The sequence below is a fragment of the Cyprinodon variegatus genome, unplaced genomic scaffold, assembly GCF_000732505.1.
Source record: "Cyprinodon variegatus isolate N-32 unplaced genomic scaffold, C_variegatus-1.0 Scaffold71, whole genome shotgun sequence".
Lineage (NCBI taxonomy): Eukaryota > Metazoa > Chordata > Actinopteri > Cyprinodontiformes > Cyprinodontidae > Cyprinodon > Cyprinodon variegatus.
This window is the reverse complement of record NW_015150524.1, coordinates 1,116,312-1,135,503: the sequence shown is the minus strand read 5'-3', so window position 1 is coordinate 1,135,503 and position 19,192 is coordinate 1,116,312. Positions and strand designations below refer to the sequence as shown.

The 19,192-nt window shown below is 36.7% G+C and overlaps 1 protein-coding gene across 6 annotated transcripts in view; it reads left to right on the top strand.

Moving 5' to 3' along the window:
• The window catches only part of LOC107083278 (engulfment and cell motility protein 1), a 119,603-nt gene that overhangs the window by 85,558 nt on the left and 14,853 nt on the right, over window positions 1–19,192 (top strand). Inside the window, exon 1 of one of the 6 annotated variants that reach the window (XM_015372375.1) lies at window positions 3,046–3,459. The exons of the other annotated variants lie outside the window; for them this stretch is intronic. The gene's annotated coding sequence lies outside the window, so the exon portion shown is untranslated. Of the gene's footprint in view, window positions 1–3,045; window positions 3,460–19,192 lie in introns of those variants that run through there. 6 annotated transcript variants of the gene reach the window in all.

The window sequence follows — 19,192 nt, the reverse complement described above, 5'->3', positions numbered from 1 at the left end:
CTTTAAGTATAAAATTAGAACTACTGAAAGAGCAAAAATAACATTCTATTACAGAATGAATGAATGTTACATGAACACCTCCCACTTACATTATCATGTGTTGTAAATGGATTGCAGGCTCCAAAGGAAAGGACAAGAGGTGTTTAAACATGTTTCAAAGAGTCATGTTAGATATTCACACAGCTCTCAAAAATCACAATATGCTATTCTAGTACGCTTTTTGATAACAAAAATCACAGGTAATTTCTGGCTCGATTCCTACCAGCATTGATTAAAGCAAAGGGTAAAGCTATTACTGCTAAATCGGACGTTATAGTTTAAAGGGGTCATAGAATGATTATATAGGGTATTTGGTGCTGGTCCTTAAGGTTTCTGAATAGGATGTGTAACATTGGTTGGGCTGAAAATGGCATATTTGCTGTTCTACGAGCCCTAATGCAAGCCTGGTTGAAAGCCCTAGAATGAAACAACAGGTTTCTTCCTTTTATGGTATGCTCATGAATATTTAGATGAGCTGTGCTCTGATTGGTTGGTTTACAACGGGCAAAGCTGATGAGCAAAGACGCATCATAGCAACAAGCACTCACTCACTGAAACATCAAATTGTTGATATGGTAGGGTGACCAGACGTCTTCCTTTTCCCGAAGATTTCCTAAAATGTCTGGGGGGAAATTTCAAGATCGTCCAGGATTTTGGTCGACTACAGTGCAGCACGTAGTCGAAACACATTGGGCATTTGAACCAAGCCGTTGGCTCCAGGGCTGGTCCGGGAACCCGCCGGACAAGGGCAGGGAGCCAGCGGGGGACAGAATGACTGAACCTGACCCGGTGACCATAGACTGGACACCGGTGGCCCAGAAGCGGGGCTGCCGTACACTGGCGCCACCGGGCCCTCTGACCACCATCAGTAGACAATGCAGGTGAAGTGTCTTGCCCAAGGACACAACGACACTGAAAGTGGGAGTCGGGGCTTGAACCGTCAATCCTTCGATTTCGGGGCAAAATCCTACATCCATCGCCACTGTCGCCCTCATTTAAAAGTAAATCAATCAACAGAATTTATGTGTCAGTTGTCTTTTTGTCATTTTAATCTTAACGATGATGATAATAGTATTATATAACTGCCGATTTTTGCATTTAAAAGCCACCTCGAAGTTTTTCACAGTAGGTAAGTACTTTTATTGAAAGCTTTTTACATTATTTCAGCTTAGTATTAAACAAGCATGACCAAATCTATAACCAGTATGTAGGTAAAAACCTGTTGGCAAAATCTATGGTTAATATTAAGGATCTCTAATATTTTCACAAAAATCTTACCACACACTATAAATAGTTTGTTATTTTTTACCAGTCTACTAAATGAATTCACAGTAGTTGACTAGTAAGAATATTAACTGTTCACTACTGAAACTACTGGCTGTGTTGGCAAGTGTTTCTGTTGCCTGCACAACACTAGCCATCTTTAAGAACTTCTGCTACTTTTAGGACAAAAGGACCATTAGTTACCAAAAGGTTTTACAAGTAATGTTTTTTGAACTCCTGTAGCAAAATGATGAAGTAGTGTGAAGAAATGTCTAACTAGGGCACTGTAGAAGCCTGCAAGCAAGTAAAACAAATGGGTGGCTTGACATACCTCTGCAGCCTCTTTTTTTGCTCCTCTTTGCCCTCACCTTAAAAGTTTAGATATCAGAATACCATGTTGATATGAAGACATTTTAGTTGTAAGGTATTAGCTAAATGATGCATGCAGAGATTAATGCTAAGTGTCAAGTTTGTTCAGCCTCAGGTTACATTGACTGTGAAATTCTGATTTATTACTGTTTGTTAAAGGAAGCAACTTTGCATATCAATAAAGGATTGTATCCTTTTTTTGGCATTTACCGTTAATTATTGCAACTTGTTGAGTTGTAGTATTTCAGTTTTTTCCTGTTTGTGCAGGTAGTTCTAGTCAATTAAAGAACTGTGGTTTTCTTGTTATCGGGACCAAATTAGTATCGTGAAAACTGTCAGCTTTAAAGCTTGAATGCACATTTGAATGAATTCTGCAATTTAAAATGTGGCTTTGACACATTATAGGAGGAAATGTGCTCTTCAGAGAGAATATGCATCCTAATGTGGGTGGATAATAAGGGGGATCAAGGATAATTCAGAGGGCATCCATTTTCTAATCTGTATGGCTTCCCTGCAGCTTCAACATTTGCTGCTGACAGGACTGATGTGTGGAATACTAAAGCACTTGAGTTTTTATTAGAGTTGGTATACACTACAAATATATGTCTATTTCTCGAGATCCGGTTGCCATTTCACTTCCTTGGTCTCAATGGCTAATTGACTCTGCACTCTGCACACACTAAAAATGCCCATTTAGTGATTTAAAAGATTTATTTAATTGGTTAATTATTTTTTCTTCTGTTTTAATGTAGTTTTCCATACAGGACGAGGTGTGCTCATGTTTGTGTATGTGGCGTGTTTAATGGAGGCAGCTATGATGCTCCCAAGGCACTGCTTTGTCTGTCAGCAGCCGTTTCCCCTGTTTCCATAGCAACCTCGTCCAATTACGTCGGCAGCGGAGCACATGCCCCTGCCTCTGTTTTAGGTAAAATGGAGACGTTCTTTTTGCGTGCGCTCTGCATGCGTGTACACTTTGTTTCGGCTCGAGAGTGCCTATCGGAGACTTGTAAGACTGCCTGCCGTCCCTTCATCCGAACGTCTGAGCCCACAACCTCCTCTCATCCTCCTCCTTGTCCCCAAAAGAAGGAAGGAGGGAGCCTTCATCTCTCTTCTTGAGACCTTGAAAAAAATGCCTTAGTGATGTAGCGGCTTGCAGCCACTCGCACACCCCCCCTCCATTCCTCCTCCCTCTCGTCTCCCCCCTTCTTCTCATCCCTCTCTTCCACTACAACTAAACACACACACTTGCACACACACAAACACATATATTTCTCATGTGATCCGCTTGCTGCATCACTATTGGTGTCGCTGGTTATGGCGTGGGTCCAATCAGTGCATAAGCTCAGAGATCAACATAAGTGAAGCAGAGCAGCTTGGCTGATGCTTTTAGAGCCACAGAGGGAGGAAGGAAAGCAAGCAGAGAGGTGGAAAATATTTCAATAGTAGCTAGATGATGGGTGGGAGCCCAATAGGTATGGCTGATTTTAGTTAAACAGAATATGCATGGATAGGGAGGCATCTAAAGGAGCGAGAGACAAAACAGGAAAGAAAAGGCGAGAAAAGGAGGCGGCATTGACAGATGAGTTTTCTCTTATTGTGGCTAACGCTACAGCTAACTGTCCACAATCAGCCAGACTGCTCTTCTGAGAAACCATCTGCTCCCTCCATCTTTCAACCCTTCCCTGCCTCCCTGTCGCGAGCTGAAAAGTCGTCCTCTGGCAGAGTTTCGAGGATTCATCCGTCACTGTGGAGAGTATCGTCCACCCCTCAGAGCCATGGAGGTGACATGTAAGTAGAGAGGTTGGGAATGTGGGGGGAACAACAGAAAGGGAAAAGAGCTGGTCCTAGCAGGAGAAAGAGGACTGTTTGTGTTGTTGCCTGGATGCGGAGGAGGAGAAAGGGGGAGAAAGGGAGGAGGAAGGACGGAAAGGAAAGCCAGAAAGAGACGGAGGAGATGAGGAAGGACAGATGGGGCAGTGTAGGCTCGGCGAGGCGTAAGCAGGTTAGAGCAAGACCCAGATTACAGCCTTTGTATTAACACACACACACACACGCTCATTTGTTGGATTATATTTTCACTCTGCCTCCACTTGCATACAGATACACACATGCACTGTGCACCCCAGGCATCAGCCATATGTATATGTTATTGCATGTGATGGGGGTGGGCTTTGTTGTTGTCAGTGGGATTACTCCTCATCACCAACACCCACCGTTTGTCACCAGAGGAATCCATCACCACAGCTTCTGCTCCTCTGGAGTCCACATTGCCTCTCATAGCTTTGGATGAACTTCATCTAGTGTTTAGCTGGATGGGTTTGACACAGGATTAGAGTTTGGTCATCTTCAGATTATAGCCTTCAGATGCTGCCAGCACTGAGTTTTACTTGTTTTTGTACAAAACATAGAGACATTGCTCCCACTGTTTTGGCCTATCCGGTCTCTATGTGCAGCATGTAGTGACTTACTGCACTATGATGTTGGCTGAAATTGGGGAATAAATAATTTGATTGATTGCAGATTTATCAGGGTCCTAACAGAGGTTTTTGGACCCTGCTTTCAGAGGTCAGTTTTCATGCTATATTCTCATGGTTTACTTTCCTCATGTAGACTAAAGAGTGTTCAGATGATGGATTAATCATGTCGACTGAAGACATAATGATGGACTGCTAGTCTGTCGTCTGAGTATTTCTTCCTATTTAGATAACGTGAAGGAAAGAAACAAAATTCTATATTTAGTATTTTCTAAACATAATAAGAGAGGATCAGTCAATGTCACAAAACAGCAACACTCCAGTCAGGTATGTGGCCAATTTCCATTCAGACAATTTTCAGATTATCTTTTGTTTTTGTGTTTAAAATGTATCCTATCAGCTGCTCCAAGTTTTCATTCTTTATTTGTATCAGAAATGGAGGCAGTGTCAGTGTCTGAGATTAGTTTAAATAAAAGCTTTACTAATTTAAAGATGAAAACATAAATTAGTATAGGGTTGATATTTTATATTTCTAAATATACTGATTGAAGAAGTTGGTCATTGATAAACGTTGCCCCCCAGCACCAGTCCTTGATATGCATTCCTAACCATAACACTGAGGTCTTCCTGTTCAGTGAAAGACTAAATTTAAAATACCAAAAAACAGAAATTATTAGCCAAGCTTTGCTGGAATCTTCAAAAGTCAACTCTGGATCCATATTGCTCCTTCATCTGTTCTATGAAGTATCCCTCAGGCTGGAATGGGATGATGTCCCTGTAGGAGAGACGGCTTTGTTTTTATTCTTAAGAAGTCTGCAGAGTGTAGGAAATTACCAAGAGTACAACATTTAACAAAAAATGTAATTACCAATAGCTGTTTGAACAGGGTTCTCTGTTGTTTCGGTCTAAATTAACCACAAACATCCATTCAAAGCAGATTTTTACATATTTTATTCTCCTGACCAAAAATTGAAAATAGCCAAATTTGAGTTTTCTTCCTGCTTTAGATACAAACACAACTAGTTGTGGTTTTAACAACCTTGTAGTGCTCACTGACTGGATCAAAAAAAAAAATCTGGAGTTTACCTTTTGGAGTTTATGATCACCCAGGCTGTGTCCGAATGTCCGCCATAATCACTATATAGGGCACTGTATGGTGATTACACCATTTTATGAGTGTCTGAAAATCTAGTGGATGAAAAAGTAGTGGACTCGAAAATTTCTCACAATGCACCTTGAAAATTAGCGACCATCGATGGTCACTAGACAAGCAGATATATCCCAGATTGCTTTACGAGAGCTTTCCTCGCAAACATCATGGGGCTCAATGCAGGGAGGCGGAGTTATGTGACCAACGGTGAGCAAAAAGTAGTAATCATCTGCCGGAAGGGTCAGTTAACTGAGTTCACTATAAAGTCCACTATAAAGTCCACGCTACATGTAGTGATTAGGGGTTAGGGCGGACGTTCGGACACAGCTCCAGTGTTCTGTTGGGGACAATCAGGTTGAAATTTGACACGTTTAGTTTCTAAGTTGATTTTTTAGTAGGGCTCTTAAAATCTCTTATTGCCCGTATAAATCCAGTATATTTCACTTTTACTTTTAGTATATCCTTGTTCAGTCTCATTCTGAAAGTTTTTTTTTTGTTTATTTGTTTGCAAATATACAATTTTCCTCTCTTAATCTTTTACTGCACTTATACTCTTTATTTGTCGTTTATATGAAACTAATGCACTAAAGCAAAATTTCCTAAACATTTTAGCCTGTGACCACAAAAAATAACTGGTACAGTCCCTCTAAAGATACGTAGTTATTTCACTTGATATTTATTAATAAATAAAGAAGTACATAAAGAGTAAAATAATTGTATTTATTTTTAAATGTATTATTTTATTGACATTAAATCATTTTAAATGTAATATTAGTTATTAAATGTTATTTTTAATTATCAAATTGAGCATTTTATAATTTAATGGTGTTTTATTTTCACATTTGAACCCTGTATTAAGAAAAAAATCTACTTTTAAATCTACTTATTTCCCTGTACATTAATAAACATTTACCACATGATGTATTTCCGCATCTATATATCTCAGGCATAAAATCAGGACTGTGAAAACCAACCAAGTAGCCAGAAGCAAGTTAGTCTTGTTCACTGTTTGACCTTTACGTGACCTATCTGGGTCTGGGACTTTAGCTCTCAAAGTACTTATATGGAAATCTTAGTATAATAAATACAGAATGCTGAGAATTGGGTAAATATGTTGGCACAGACTTAATATGCTGCTCTGACATGGGAAGACATCCCCTGCTAAGATGTATCATAGTTGACAGTTTACAGCTGCAGTCCTAAATAAACTCAGTGTTTTGCTCCTGCTGAGGATGTTTTCATTAAATATAGTATTTTTGAAGCCTTAGACTCATTCTTTTATGCTCAATCTTTATATATATATATTTTTTTTTTAATTATTTTTATTCTTTTTATTTATTTTTTTTTATTTGGGTTATAAAATTTTTCATTTGAATGGAAGCCAAAGTTTATATAGACAGAATGATTGGGCCCTTAAATCCAATGACCTGCTTCAAAGCTAAGAAAAGCAATCCTTCTTTCAGAGGCTAAAAAATGTTTATCCAATCCATAATGTTTTGTTTTTTTTATTCCACAAATTATTGTTTGTTTGTATTTTTTGTATAGTTTTTGTATCTATTTAGGGCAGGACACATTAATATGTGTTTCTTTACCTTAAAGAAGCAATTATTAGTGAGACCTACCACAAATCCTGATAGGTGCAAACTACAATCTCTGTTACAAGCTTGTTTGGATTTTAGCCTGCTGAAGAAATGACATAAGCTAGATGGAGGTGCCTTGTCCTGCATGTATGGCTCGTCGCCATTTCATAAGCAGTGAAAGAATTAAATAATAAACATATTGCACTTTTGGCAGGAGGTACTATATACAGCAGCAACTTTACTATATTATGAAAATATGCATTTGCATTTCTTGTCCGTTTATAATAAATTTAAATAAATAGCCATCTATGTCTAATCCAAAAAAATAAGCTTTTCGTTTTTCTCTTTATTTATGGGTGCTCAATTAAAGTTTGCAAAAGACAGGAGATCTTGAGCTTGGTCCAAGCAGCACTTCAGCTAAATTATAACAAATGAGGGAGTAAACGATCAATATATATAGTCTTTGGTATTGCAGTTTCCACTCTAAGGGATTTAGGAAAATATACACCTATCCCTTTCTTTACATATCAAGGTTTTTGTTATTGTTTTTTTGGGGGGGGGTTGTTCTTGCTTTGTTTTTTGTATTTTTGCATACATTTTTGGAATTTATGCAACTCTATTTTGGCTTAACCATTGTTTGATGAATAATACAATTATAAAAATGTGGTCCCTGTTGGATCGGCTACAATAAAACTTCAATAAACAGTGAATGTATTTTCCTTTATTACAAGACAACATATTCTAGACACTGTATGGAAGACTGACCTTAAAAGATTATTCAGTTTAATATCATCTCATTCAACCATTGGAAATTGCAAAGATTGTTAAATCATAAAAAACTAAAGTTGCAGTTATGTTTGTAGTTTTTCAACTAAAGAAAATATAACCAGCAAATCCTACATTAAAAAAAACAAAATACTTTATTGAATGAATTGGATAAAGATAAACATACAATTTCCCGAAGGGAGTAATCCCAAGGGATTAATAAAGTCAAGTCTAAGTCTAAGATAACAATTTAAATATTAATGTTATTGTATAGACAAATCCTTTTAAAAATTACATACTATAAATACCAAATTATTTCTTTATTTTACTGTTTAAGATATGAATTGAATTATTTGTACACCTTGTATCATCCCTCATTTAATAAATATCAGTTGTTTTAGAGAATAAACTTAAAACAATGTGCAGGGCGTTCCCTGCACACATTTCCACTGCTGTCCTGCTTTGGATGATACTGTACCTGGATGACAGCTTGGAAAACCTGCACCTCCCCCCGCTTCTTTCTCTCTCCCACAATGAGACCTTCTGGTCTCTCTTTTCAGTCCCAGTTTTATGTACATTACTTAAACTGCAGTTTATTCCAGTTATTGTCTTCTTTTTTTGTCTCTGTCATTTTTTTTCTCCACTTTTTGTCCCTCTACTCTCCATCCCGACGCTGTCCTGCACCACCTCCACCACCACCTCTATTGTTGAATTCAGACAGGCTATTTATATCTTTCTGCATGGCTGCCTCGCCTCCCACTCCCTTAACAAGTTTCGCTTTATTGTTTTTGCACATGTGTAAGCACAATCCGATGGTGCATGTGTGCTCCGACAAATCTTGATCTGTTTGCATGACTTTTTTTTTCTGCACAGTTTGCGTGTTAGTGTGAATAAAGAGTATAAAATGACTATTCTTGCTCTGTGGGGATGTGTCGGTTATTCTGGTATTTCTCTCTTTGTTTCGCCACATTACTTTTTCATGAGTATTTGTTTGTGTGCCTAAGGGGATGATCTTTCATCTCTGGGAGCGTTGGCCCACTCGCATAGAGAGAACAGTAAAGCTCAGCTCTCTAATCGGACCAGAAAGATCATCCGTCATTAGTATCAAACCATCAGAGCTGGAGGAGTAGAGATGCCGATCCAGCATTTTGTTTTGTGGTGAATCAAGTTAATTAGGCTCGCTTGAATTCAACAGGGAAATGGACTCACAAGCTTTGATTTTTATGCCTCAATATTTAGCCATTTATCTGGTGTTTGATTTATCCCTGTCTGTGGTTGCAATATTTTCTTTAAATTGCTAACAAACGCACTTATAGGAGTTTCTGATCTTCTGTGATATTTATGCTGCGTAGCTTAAATCTGGAAAACATATAAATCCTCCATTTGCAATTGTGAATCTAAGGAATGGAGAGTAAATGATTAGCCATTGTTTGGTTCATCTGTCTTCCTCGGCCTTCAATGATAAACAATTCAAAAGACTGGCCTTGGTAAAGCCACACTGCAAAAACGATGTAGAAATAATGAACAATTTCTTAAATAAATTTTATTTCCATTTAGAAATAGCCTTTTAGTAAATGGGATCTACCTGTAAAGTCATCTCCACTGAGAGAAAGATGGTTAATCTTGAGGAGCTGCAGAGATCCTCAGCCCATGCAAGAATATCTCTTCATAGGAAAATATTTCATCCATCTCCCAAAGCTGTTCATAATGGAAGTTTGCCGTAAAGTAAAACATATTGGTGGCACTATTATGCTGTGGGATGCTCTTTTTTTAAAGGGAGCATGAAGCTGGTTAGAGTTGATGGAAAAACTTGGAAGGAGATGCATTTAGAAGCTCTTAAACCAATCTGACTGAGCTTAACCTATTTTGATAAGAAAAAACAACTAACATTTTGGTCTTTAGACACTGAAGCCTGGCTTAGATAAACCCCTAAAACAGTAGTATTCTTGAGACACTTTTAATATTTTCATTTATAAGCAAAAATTAAAACTATGCATTAATCTGTTTTTCAATATCAAATCATATGCTACTTTGTGTAGCATATGATCCCCATAAAATAAATTAAAGTTTGTGGCTGTCATGTGGCGGAATGTCTGAAAGGCTAATATACAGGTAAAATTTGTTTTAGCAATAAGGAAAGGCAGCAAATTTTTAAATAACCGACTTTATAAGCCAAAGTTTTTTATACAATTATTTCTTCTGTTTCTTTAGGTTTCATTTTCTTGCCAATAGGCGTCTGTGTAACTTTATTTATTTTATCTTTATTTCTTAACTATATTAAAATTTCCATTTGTAACGCATAATTTATGTTGCTTTAATGTAGTTGTTTTTGTAACAAGCACATTTTTGTCTAAAAGCCTAATAACTGACGTAAATTTGCATTGTTTACTGGAAAAATGCTTTATTTTCTCTGCACAGCATCAGTGCGTGTTCCCTGTTGGCTATGAGTCCTTGAATAGATGCTGAATCAAAACCCATTTGATCATCCATCTGGAGCAATTAATGCAAATTTTCCTTTTTTTCTCTTTAAAATAAATGTGGAAAATGCCCCTAAAAGATTCAGAGCTCATTAATACAAGGTCAGCTCTTGGATTTGTCATTGATTCTCTTTTTCTGTTCATTCATATGGGCTTCACTGCACCTTGTGGTCCTGCTTTTCTTTTCTATTCTTAAAAAAAAAAAAGATCAACCATCAGTTTGCCTCAGCAAGTAATGCTGGACCTTTAAATAAGGCAACAGCACTGTTTGGCTTGTAGACAGAACCTGTGAGTTATAAGTGTACAATCCATGGTTGTCATGTCTGCTGTGGATGTTATGAACGCTGAAAAATGACAAGAAACATCTCTGCTTTATGTTTATTAAAAAACTAAGTTTTACATATGCCAAGATTTCAATTGTGGACTCATTATGCCTACAGTTTTCTAAGGGCTGTCAAATAGAGATTAAAGGCTTTTGGAAGAAAGAAAGGTGCTTTTAACAGCACTTAAAAGTCTCACCCAGTTGGAACTACAATGCTTTAAATATTGAGATGCAATGATTCTTTAGCTACATGCAGTGCATTTCTCAACGTCTAATGAATGTGGGTGTTACCTCTCCACTTTTCTTGTCTTGCAACTAAGCCTGATTTTAAGTGGATTTGATGGGAACTAGTAAGACAAAATTTAAATTTATTTTAAAGGAGAAGAGCATGGCGTTTTAAAATGTAGAGAACTCTCCCACAGATGCCTGTTTTTTGCATAGTGTCTTACTTATTAATCAACCACAATAACTAATGTTAACTAAGGGAACCTGGATTGCATTAGATGTTTTCTAAGGTTTCACACATTGGTACACTAGATTCTTAAAAAATTATTACTTGAAATTTTGTTTAGTTTTGGGCAGGATGTGTTGTTTTTTTGTGTGTGTGTTTGTTTTAGACCCTTTATTCTACTATGTTGTCAAAAAGCTTCTTTTTAAATGATTTCTTTATTATACAAGTCTGGCAGTTATTAGACCTGGGTGTGTTTATTTGTGGATAATTTATACTAAGATTATTTTAATGAGGGGTTGATTAATTTTTAACCCCCATATAAACAAAAAAATACGTTGTCTAATATACAGATATTAGGGGAACTTTAGTGGAGTTCTTTTTCTCTTTTTGGTTTGGTTGCTTTTTGTTTTAGATGTAGTGCAGAAAGACAAAACATCTTCATATTGTTGAAATACTACCAAATAAGGACTTGATGTCCTTAAATGTCCCATCATTTTGTCACTTTGCACACATTGCTAGCTAAAATATTGTAAGAAAGTTTCCCGGATCAATGAATTTCAATGCAAAGCCGACTCCCAGCTGATCTTTTTTTTTTTTTCAGGTTTCCTATCAATTACATTTGAGACTTTGCACAGTTTTGCAAACTCACGTGCATCATTCCCTTATGCTCAGTCCTGCAGATGCTGCCTGCTGTAGAGACCCCTCCAGTAACTGCTCAATTATCAAGTAAAATTGGATATTTGATTGCTTTCAGGGACCCGTCAGTAAAGTAATTATTTCATGATTACAGCCTTGTTATTTGCCCCAACATAGTGTCTCAAGGAAGATCTCCTGGATTTGTCTACAAAAAGCTTTAGTGACATGCTCTGGTTCGAATGACAGCTGGTAAATGATGTCATTAGCGAACTCTTGGCTAAATGGCAGAGCCGTGCAGCTGATTGGTCGACGAGAAGTGGATGGTAATTTGTTGGAGCCCAGGAAGGATGATGGATGATGAGGGCAGCTCCTAGAGAGGGGACAGTCCTGTTGGAGGATGAGCCCAAAGGTGCTAAGAAGTGATGGATGAGTCTGTGGCTTCATTACATGTATACAGTGGTTCTTATTATGGCTTTTAATTAGTCTGCTGACACTTGCCCAGGTTTCTTGCTAGTATGTGTCCTGGTTATCTACGGTAGAAAGAATAAGACATATGGAAATCATAGGATATATAAAAACGCTTAAAAGAGGTTTAAAGAAAAACTAACCTTGGATCATTGGATCTGTCAGACCAGGAAGAACAGAAGGTGACCATATTTCTCAGACGTGAAAGTTTCTTTAAGATCTGACGTCACCTTGCTACTGTCAAGGTGCTCTTTGATGACAAAGGGTAAAGATGAAATATTCATAAAGCCTCCCTCATGCATTCCCGGCCCGTTGACAAAGGACCATGTGTTCGTATTAAATGTGATGAATATTCGCTGTGTTAATTAGGATGAGAGCAGCCACATGGGCCCGAAGAATTGTTTTCCTGCCGGAGACATGGCTGCAAACAAGGCATATTAATGAAGCCTCTCCAGGGATAACTTTGCTGGAAAACCAGGTTTGCAAACAGCTTGGCTGAAATGTATAATAAGCCATTCCTTGAAGAAATCAAACTTTCAGTCAGTCTTTTTTTAATTCTTATTTTTACTTTATTGCAGGTTTAGATATCATCTAGTAAATCTTTTAAAATATTAATATTAATTTTTGGTACTTATGTATGATTTCTGATTTTAAATTGTGATTTTAAGTCAAGTTCATAACTTAAACACTCCCCTTTGCATAAATGAAGCCATGGAATCCTCTATGGTTGGTTAAAAGGGACAAACTTAAATAAATGAATATATCATTCACAGGGCTGCATTAAAAAAAGTTGATTTTTTTTTTCCAATTCTGAATTGATTCTCATGTTAATTCCTGAAGATTGATTTATATATCTAAAGATAGATTTTTTTTGTTTTTTTATTTTATCTTTTTTCAGTCTTCAGAAATATGCACTAATTTTTGCATGATTGTTACATAACCAAACACACACATTATATTCTGCTTAGTCCTTATGTCTTATGTCCTTAAGTCTGCACAGTCCTTATGGGAACTTTCTATTGACTTCCATTTGTTTTGCATTCTTATGTAAGCTGCTCTCTGAAACGGGGAAGGCTCAATGGTGTTAACGAAATCTAAATGTCACGTATTGCATTATCAAGTGTTTAAATGCATCACTACAATGGCAAAAAAACTCAGTTGTGAAGCGACTGAAATAATAAACTCCAGAAAACACAGCAGGAGTTCAGCACAAGACCACTGTTCTTACTAATGATCGCTTTTTCCTCTCTCATCTGAGTCCAATGAGGAAAACCTCTGCCGTTTTGTCACTGTCAGTCAATCCTAAAGTAGCGTTCTGCCAATCAGCATCGAGCAGCCAGCTTCAGGCCCCTGCTCAATAGACCCCGTGAGAGGTTTAGCCTCACTGGAGGTGACGTATATCAGCGTTATCCAATCAGGGCATTCTTTCTTACTGCTTGCCTCAATGTACAAAGGCTAGAGCCTAAATGGCGATATCTTATACAGATTAAAAAGCAGCGTCCTGCTGATTCAGAGCAGAGGGGAAATCACGTCCGATAGCGGGCTCAACAGCTGAGAATGCACAGCATACTAATGAAATTAAGCACCTTTAAGCACAAATTTATCACATATAAATGACTGCATTGATGAAGCTTAAAAATGTGTAGTTGACCAGTTATTTAACAATATTTACAGGGGAGGCTTAGTCTCCCTATTACCGTATTTTCCGGACTATAAGCTGCTACTTTTCTCCCATGCTTTCAACCATGCGGCTTATAAGAAGGCACAACTTTTCTGTGAATTTTTACTAACTGCGAGAAGGGGAAGTCAAAGTTATAAATGAAAGAATAAGGGGCTAATTTAATTTAGCATAAGACATTTTGACATTTATTTGCCGAACCAATGAAGAGACTGGGCTCAACTCCTGCAGAGCTAAAATAAAGAGCTGACGAAGCGCCATCTTTCAGTAGAAGCTGCAGGTTTGGTGGGAGGTAGTTCAGTAGATATCAGCAGCCTATAGCCTGGTGTGGCTTATATATGTACGTTTACAGTTTTTTGTAAAAATGTTGTGGGCATGGCTCATAGTTGGGTGCAACCATAAGAAATCGCCACTGGTATAGCCTTACCAAACCCTTAAATAAATTCACGTTCTAGTTCGAAACCTCATCGACAACTCAACAATAGAGCTTTTGACTGGTCGCCACAAGTAACAGTAAAATCCCCACAAAGTAACATATTCTTGGAAAATTGGCTTACATGATCCCCAGGAAGTAACTGTTACATGGCCACACACCTATATATGAATGTGAAAAAGCTCAAAGGGTGCAAATACTTCTGTAATTTGCAGTATATCCCACTAATAAAACTGTGGAATAAAATCTAGATTTATAAAAGCTAATATTAGAAACTAGACTGAATTAAACTTTAAACATGTTAGAAGTGTCATAGGGCTTCAGCTGAAATTTCCTTTCCAAGTCTTGCTTGAGGGAGAAGTGAAATTTTCTTTCATCTTTCAAAAATGTCCGTGTCAGGGAACCATGATTAATTCTATTAGCATTATTTTAAAAATGATGTTGGTGAAGGTTAAGCTCAGCACGGAGAGGCTTTGTGTCAACTTTGTCTGCTCTGTCAAAGGATATTTTACGGCTTGGCTTTGCGGTGTCACAGATGTTTTTCATCAGCTTCAGTAACCATTTTAGTGCAGCACTAGAGGGAGGAAATTTGGTTACATAACCTGGTTTAGTAAATATATCCAAAAAAGAAAAAAAATATAAGCTCTCCTGTTGTGTTTTATGTGGTCATTTTGTTGTTTTTTTCCATATTGAGATTCAAATGCATAAATCTAAAATAAAATTCCCTAACAATATAGTTTTATTCGGCTGTAACTTAAGCTAACAAACAAGCTGTTGTAAATTCTGCGTTTGTAGCCACATTGATTATCTGCTTTAACTAAAGAGGCAGGGCTTTACATCTTTATGTACATAGAGTAATAATGGAGATGATTTAATAGGATTGCACCCACTGCCACAGTCTAAAGACTTTTATTTATTTATTTTTCCTTGTTTGATTTAGTCTCATGCCATACATGCATTTCAAGAGGTTCAATTTTTAATGACCTTATCTCTGACTCAGTCTGAGTGGTGAAAGTCCAAAGGTTCTCCCAAATAATGAGTAATGGCCTTGCAGCATTTTTTTTGTTTTTCAAATAAAAATTTTGCTGGATTGTTAGGCATGAAAGTACCCTGACCAAACACATTAATTAAACACTAAAGAACGTGGAACTTATAGAGAGGAAAAGTACTCATACCTCTTTCATTTTTCAAAGTCTTACTTGTAAATAAAAGTAAAAATTTATTTTTATTAGTACTTTTTGTGATAAACCACCACGAATTAGAGGATAATTCTATTTTTTTTTCTAAAAAAAATAACTAAACCATTAGGTATTGATGTTCAGTCCCAAGGGGAACTAACTGCCTTTTAAGCTTGTATAATTTCTAAACTGAATTCAGCTAAAGCTCTCTACATTTCAGCTGTTTTCTAAACACCCCAGGGATTCGTCAGAGAACCTTAGTGAACAAACGGCATTGCAAAGACCAAGAAACATAGAACAAAGACAGTAGTAGTGCTTCACATCCTTTTGACCACATATTCTTCTTTGTAAAACATAGTGGTAGCAGCATCATGCTGTGGGAAGGCTTTTCTTTAGCAGAGAGAGAGACATTGATCACATTTAATGGAGCAACTAGATTTCATTTGGTGCCAAAAAGGTGCTTCTACAAAAATATAAATCTAAATAATGTTGAGAACCATCATTTATTGTCCTTCTACTTCACATTTAGGTTCTACGTTGTTGTTTTATTATGGAAAATACCAATAAAATTGGAGAGAAAAAGATGGAATCATTGCTCTACTATTTTTGCACATCTGGTAATGTTTAGATTAATCCTCAAAAAATGGCATATGATAGAAAAGCATTCACTTTATCTGAAGATTCATACATTTATTTACTCATACATCAATTTGTATGTTTTCTAAGCCATAACAAGGCTTTGTTGGGCTACGCTATAAAGCTTGGAACTCAACGCTAATCTAGACATTTCTATTAAAAAAAAAAGCTTCCTGGATGGGAAGCAAAAAATCTTCAGACTTGGAAAACAAAGTCCAGTGGTTTGTTTTTTAACTTTTTAAACTTTTTTGGAACTACATTTAAAGAATTCAATTGATTTAACGGAACAAATGTGTTTCTGCATGCAAGGTTAGAACAATTTGATCAGGTGAAAATTTTGCAGCAACTACATCGATCCATTATGGTATATGGGTAGAATTTATGTAAGGCTTGACACTAGAGCCACATTCATCACTAACAAAAAATAAAGATTCACAGATCTTTAGGAGACTTAGTAATAAGCTTCTTTCCCAAAGGGACATAGAAATATGGTAGGAGGAGCTGAACCAATGACTTTGAGAGAGTGAGATGACTACTAGCCCACTGGGCATCTGTTGCCAACCAGACCTACCTGTCAGGTGTGCTGTCCGTTTTTCTATGTTGAAGCCACATATGATTATAGAAAAGTTTGCTTTATTTGCACAACTAGGTTTTGTTTTTTGCTGAAAGCTAAAGGCTTGGTTAAACCATGTTCAAAGTGAGGTTCTGCACATGAGGATAAACATTCTCTGTCAAGACCCTTTGGTTTACTGGCTGAATGGTTTCAGAAGAAGAATGGGCCTTTGGGTTTATGCTATTGTTTGAATCCTAATTATGCAGAATACAACTCACTTGTTAGAGTACACAAGTAAATGAAAGAAGTTGCTTTTGACTATTCCAGCTTTCAACTCTTTAAGTGTATATGCTGAAGGACAAAGAGTCTTTTTTGTTGCTTTGAAAAAATAATTGCCTTTAATAACCGTGTTAGAATCAGCCCAGTTCTGTCAAATTGCTAAAAACATAATTTCTGTCTGTTGAATGTTTTAATGAGCTCAATAATTCATTTTCGGTTTCAGAGTTGACACTGGATTCGAACATTTATATTTGGTCTAAAATAGAGACTGCATACACTGAACATTGCACACAGTCAAAAACTGATATTTAAATCCACTGTAAAATGAAGAATTAAAGTCTATCTGAATTAAAGTGGAGTAAATGTCCCCTGCTTAGGGCCAATTAATATCAAAATGTTTTTTTCCTAATTGTTGGAATATGAAGAGATTTTGGGGGCTTAAAAGAAGAATGGCTGTGATGGATGTTGTTGTTCCCAACAATGGAAACATCAGGAGCTAGAGGTAAAGAGCCTGGCAGGTGAGGTCATCATTAGTGCACATAGTCATTAGAGCACACGGGACTGATGCACGTGAAGAAACATGCGACATCAAACATCCTGCAAAAAAACCACAAGCTCCCAGGCTCCAGTTAGAGCCCTAGATGATAAAATGAACCGCCACCCACCCCACTCAGGACACTGATGGCTGGGTGGCAGGGTTGGATAAAGAATAAACTAATGGTTTTATTGTAATGTAGCATAAGAAAGGAGTGGATTTAAGTAGTTTAAAGGCATATTCTACATGTAATGCAGACAGATAAGTTGGCAGGTCGATATTCTGGGCTAATGTTAGTCTTTTTTTCCCTTGCATTAGCATAAATGCGGGTTTATTGACTCACTAACACATACAGTAGCTATGTCTTGAGATCACATAAACCGTATGCATTCCTCTTCACACCATCTGCTATATGTTAATGCTTTGTCATGTAAATAAAGGGAAAAAGTAATATTATTCACAAATCAGCCCAAAATAATCAGCAGTAGATTTCTGTTAGACTGATCAGCCATGAAAAGCCTGCATCAGTCGATCTCTACTATGCATAGCTGTTTTTCCAGTTGATTTAAATGTTAATTATTCAGGCAGAAGCTTTTAAAGCTATGACATCATCTTGTCTTTTCCATACTGTAGAAGATTTAATTGTTTCATATGCAAACTTCCAAACCTAGGTTTCTTTTTTTTATTTAGCAAAATGAACTAATTTTAGAAATCTTAACTGATTATAAAAAGGGAAAATTGTGTTTTAAATCAAAACAATACATTGGGGGAAATAATTGCTTCTTTTCATAAAGTGCCCTTAAATATCTTCTTTTAACAATATGTATTACGTAGTTGATTAATATAAGGGCAATGAAAAAAATAACCTGACTTCTGCACCTGAAACAACAGTTGCTGAGTAGGACATTTAGACTTCACAGCAAAGTAAGGAAGGAGAAAGTACATAAAGAGAACCAGAGTTTGTCCAAATGTGTCTGAAGCATTTAAAAAAAAAGTGACTGCAATAAATTTCATGCAATGCTGTTGTCCCTGCTTTATTAGAAATATATAAGGCCTGAAAACCCCTAAAAAAACAAGAATATCAAGTTTCTATTGAACCAAAAGGTTTTTACCATTCTCCGTGTTTTTGCACTTCATTTTCTGTTTGTTTCAATGATGATACAGTAGCTCACTGGTTGGATGTTATTGTCATAATTCTCACCCTCATTGTCCGTGAGAGCAGAGAGGGAAAAAAAAAATGACAAGGACAAATTGACACGCAGCAGATTTTTATTCAAATGCCATCTGGTATAAGCTGTTTATAATTATCTGTGTTTAACAATGCACCGCATTATCACATGCATGTTTGGCAAATGCACTTCCATGAAACTTAACTTCCATGAAGTTTAATTGTGAACCATAAAGTAATAACTTGTGCGATATAGTTAACAATACATGCAGAAGGTTTGGTTTCAAAGGCAGCATGATAAAGATGCTACAGAATGGAGCCTAAATTCCTGATCAGGTTATATTTTCAGCTGGTTTTATCATTGAATGTTGTCATTGTTGCTGGTTTTCAATCAGTTCGAATACAGAGGAAGGAAATAAGCTTTTTATCAGAGAGGAAATCATTGCATTATACAGTATTCTGATCCAGCTATCAAACTTCCTAGATAGCATATATTTTTTGAGTATAGTTATATCCAAATAATTCCTACTTTTGTAATTTACAAATAGATGTTATATTTTTTTGGATAGCAATTTTCTGTGCCAGGTTAATCTAATGCATAAGGAGGTTCATGTCTGGCAGATGGGTTGGTCCTTGGTTTTGTCCACGAAAAGTCAAGAAAACCATTAATATTGTTAAAGGTGAAATTTTATTTCCTGAGATGCATTATATTGCTTAATTTGAAAAGTCATCAGAATAAAA